Source organism: Pteropus alecto, unplaced genomic scaffold (genome assembly GCF_000325575.1).
Source record: "Pteropus alecto unplaced genomic scaffold, ASM32557v1 scaffold88, whole genome shotgun sequence".
NCBI lineage: Eukaryota > Metazoa > Chordata > Mammalia > Chiroptera > Pteropodidae > Pteropus > Pteropus alecto.
Genome location: NW_006494611.1, coordinates 4625339 through 4629898, shown reverse-complemented (window position 1 = coordinate 4629898; position 4560 = coordinate 4625339). Strand labels below are relative to the sequence as shown.

At 42.8% G+C, this 4560-nt stretch overlaps 1 long non-coding RNA gene across 1 annotated transcript; it reads right to left on the bottom strand.

The window, feature by feature from the left end:
• Nucleotides 1-728: 728 nt before the first annotated feature.
• Nucleotides 729-4055, bottom strand: LOC107196695. Its single transcript, XR_001518134.2, has 3 exons — nt 3905-4055; nt 2843-2921; nt 729-1063 (listed from the first exon to the last, which is right to left on the bottom strand). It is a non-coding gene; the product is annotated as an uncharacterized LOC107196695 (long non-coding RNA).
• Between the last annotated feature and the right edge of the window lie 505 nt (nt 4056-4560).

Sequence of the window (4560 nt, the reverse complement as noted above, 5' to 3'; positions counted from 1 at the left end):
CTTGGGTAGTAGACGTCAGAGTGCAAGGGACTGAGGAATGGGTGGGGGTGAGGATGAAGAAAGGAGATGCAGGTGACTGTCTTCCCAGCGGTCTGGGGGAGAGAAAAGGAGAAAAGACTGACTGCTACAGAAGGGCTTAAGAACGTGTCCTTTCAGAGCGGTGAGGGCCTGAAGCGGAAGGAGATGGTGGAGAAGTAGAGAGAGAAGATGAGAGGGAGAAGGAAAGAAGACAATAGTGGGGCTTTGTGTGAAAGACTAGGGGCTTTCATGCCTGGCTTCTAATCCCGATTGCCCCTTTCTAGCTATGTGACCTTGAGCAAGTGACCAGCTCTTTGAACTTCAGTTTTTTGTCGGCATAGTGAGGGTAGCACCACCTACCCTACTGGACTGTGGTGGGAATTACAGCACTTAGCACAGTACCTTGTCTCACTTGGTGCTAGTGCTGCTGCTGCAGATTATGAGGTTGGAACAAGGGAACAGATGTAACAGTACAAGTAATAACAATATCTGATACTAGGAAAGCAAAGGGTTTACCTTTTTTAAAAAATTATATCATAAAATTTTCAAACATATATAAAAGTAGAGACTAACATGTGAATACCCATAAACTCTCACCCAGATTTAATAATTCCTGAAGTTTTATCACGCTTGCTTCATCTACTCTTTTTTGGAATTTAAAATTTTTATTTAAATTTTTTTTTAATTTTTTAATTACAATTGACATACAATATTACATTAGTTTCAGGTGTACAACATAGTGATTAGGGATTTATACGACTTACAAAATGATCACCCCCAGATCTCCTAAAATTTCACCCTTTTACACCTAGAAAACATGGCATTTAAAACATTTCTTACATTATCTCAATGTAATTACACACCTAATAAATGGTCATCCACTCTTGGAAAGCCTCTAGTATCTAGTGCATAATCAAGTTTGCCCAGGTGTGTAGAAAATGACTTGTCCAATTCTAGATCCAAAGTGCATCCATGTGCTCCATGGTTCTTATGTCTTCACAGTCTCTTAATCTGGAATAGTTCCTTCGCCCCCTTTTAAAAGCCACTGAAATATTGAAAAAATGAAATGAGTCAGTTGCTCAGAAGAATGAGTCACATTCTGGATTTGTCTGGTTGCTTCCTCACAGTGTCACTTAACTTGTTTCTCTATCCTTTGAAATTTCTTTAACTGGAGATTAACTTCACAGGCTTGATTAGGACCAACTCCGTGGGGGCAAGCACAGTTCATGAGTGTACTTTAGCTTTGTCTTTCAAGTGACAGCGTTTGCAACCTTGCTGCTCATTGGAATCAGCTGGGGCACGTCTTAAACACCTTCATGCCTTGGCTACACCCCAGACCTCTTAAATCATGATTGGTGGGGATGGGTCCCAGGCATCATTATTTGTTAAAGCTCCCCAGGTGGTTCCCATGTGCAAGTAGGGTGCCACCCACTGTATGTTTCATCGCATCAGGAGGCCCATGCATTGGTTATCCCATACTTATAGATCTTCCTAAGATGCACCAGGGGTCAGGTGGTGGCAGCCTTATCTCTCCATGTAAGGTTCCTCATTAACATGCCATCTGATTGTTTCATCTACAGATGATTTTTACTAGAACCAAATGAGATTACAAAAAGATGATTTTCTAATTCTACATTGCATTCATATTTTTTTTAAAGCTGAAATTTTCTATAAAAAAGAACTTCCCCTTATCCACCTGGGCTATGTGGTTACCCCAAAATACAATCCAAACGAAGCAAGAAAAATGGTTATCTTAATTAAGAAGAATAATCACATCTTTTTCTGAGAGCATTTGAAAGAGATGAGGGTTGAAGACACAAACATTCTTTGAGGTGAAAATCAGAAGAGAGGAGCTGGGAGTTCACATTATAACACGCGTTCTGCTCACCCTTGTCGAGTGAGGGAGGCAGGAAGAGAACAGAAGTCTGAAGTACATGCTGTGGGGTATGTAGCAGGCAGTTAATTATCAAGGAGAGGAATGCTGAGTGGCCAAGGGTCCAGCTAAGATTGGAGTATGAATTTGCATTGGAACCAGTGGTGGCAAATTTTTATAGCAAAGTTCAGCAGCAGAAGAGGATTCACCCGGTCCGGCAAGCATTGGAGCTGGAAAGATGGGTACTGAAGGACAAGAGGGTGAGGAAATCAGGGTGCAGCCACAGTAGCATCATGGCTTCTCTCTGCATGTGTATGGTGTCCCTTGTCTGGACTGCACTCATTTCCCGGCCAACTCCTGCTTATCCTTCAAGTCTCATGTCATACGCTACCTCCTCCAGAAACCAACCCTGACTTTCCCACTGATATAGCCCCTGTCTGACTGAGTAGCCCCTTTTCTCTGCTCCCACAGCCCCCTACATCTCCCCTTCACGGCTCGTATCAACAGCACTGCATTTGTTCCCTTAGTTGTGTCTCTTGTCAGACTGAGACTGTAAGTTCTAGTTGAAGTTCATGGAGATGCAATGTGGACTGAGAAGGGAGGGAGCTGTTGAGAAATGGCAGTGGTAACGGATTAGACTACTTGTAAACTCCAAACATCATTATTGATCGCGGTAACTGAGGGTGATATCACTCACACACACGTGCTTTCACATTTTTAAAAGCGGGCTAGATCGTACCAGCTTCTTCAAGAGTTTCCAACACACTTGAAAAAAAACCCTGCTATGGTCTGAATGTTTGTCTCCTCTATAAATCCATAAGTTGAAATCTTAATGCTATTAGGAGGTAAGGCCTTTGGGGGTGCTTAGATGGAGCCCTCGTGAATATGATTAATGTTTTTATTTTAAAAAAAAAACAAAAAACAAAAAATGATCGTACAGAGCTCCCTTACCTCTTCCGCCAAGTGAGGATACAATGTCTGCAATCCAGAAGACTCTCGACTGTGCTGGCACCCTCATCTCAGACTTCAACTGTAAGGAATGAATTTCTGTTGTTTATAAGCTACCCGGTCTGTGGTATTTGGTTACACTGCACTTACTGACTAAGACCAACCCCAAATCCCCATCGTGCCCCACAGGGATCTGTGATCTGCTACCACCGTCACCGTCACTCACTCTGCGCCAGCCACAGTGGCTTCCCGCTCCTCTCCGTCACTCTATGCAGAACCCACCACAGAGCTTGGCCCTTACCGCTCCCTCTGCTTGGAACCTTCTTCCCACAGATATTGGATATTGGTCTGTCTCCCTCCCCAGGGGAAGGGCTGTTGCCCCAGGGGTGCTATTATCAGATGGGATGCATCCTTTCGTGAAGCACACGTGAAGCCCTGCCGTAGTCTAGATCCTGAGCCAAACAGACACACCCAGAGGAAAAAGACATAAGCCTCTCCTCAAGCAGACAACAGAATAGAGGGGTCCCTGAGAAATCAGCAAGCTGGGACTAATGCTGGAGGCTGTAGGGTATAGTAGTTAGGATAAAGGATTTGGAACATGACTGAAGAGACTCAGATTCTCACTCTGCTACTAACTAGCTGAGTGAACTCAAGCAAATTGCTTTAACCTATATCTATATCTTGGTTTCCCCGTCTGTGAAACCGAGATAATAATAACGCCTATCTCATGGGATTGTGAAGACTAAATGAGCGTGTGTACACACACATATATATAAGTAATGTATATATACATACATACACATACACATATACCGTAGTCCCCCTTCATCCACAGTAAGATATGTTCCGAGACCCCCAATGGTTGCCTGAAAACACGGATAGTACCAAATTCTATTTATACTCTGTTTTTCTCATATACATTCATACCTTTCATAAAATGTAATTTAAAAATTAGGCACAGTAAGAGATTAACAACAATAACGAATAATGAAGTAGAACAATTATAACATGATATAATAATTATGTGAATGTGGTGTCTCTCTCAAAATATTATACTGTACTCACTTTTTCACTTCAAGGAAGCACTTTTCAGCTTCTCTTTGGGATATCCAAATTGCCAGCATCACTTCTCTTACATTTTGGGGCCATTATTAAGTAAAATAAGGGCTGCTCAAACACAAGCACTGTGATACCACGACAGTTGATCTTGATAACCGAGACGGCTACTAAGTGACTAATGGTCAGGGAGCATATACAACGTGGATATGCTGGACAAAAGGATGATTCACATCCTGGGCAGGATAGCTTGAGATGTCATCACACTACTCAGAGAGCAGTGCGCAATTTAAAACTTACAAACTGTTTATTTCTGGAATTTTCCATTTAATATTTTCAAACCATGGTTCACTACAGGTAACTGAAACCATGTAAAGCAAAACCACGGACAAAGGGGCGTGGGGCTATTGTATATCTTAGAACAGAGATTGACACATAGTAAATACTATATAAATGTTGGCTGTCATTTATTATTACTGTGAGAGACCTGCATACGGAGATGGTGAGGCCACAAAGAGAGGAGGGGTAATGCTACCTGGGGTGTGGGAGGAGGCAGAGAAGCTCACAGAGTGGACCTCTGGAGCTAAAGCATGAGAGGTGAGTAAATTGGCCACCCGGGTAAGGGGACTTCATGAGGGATGTGGTGATGGGGGCTTTCCGAGCAC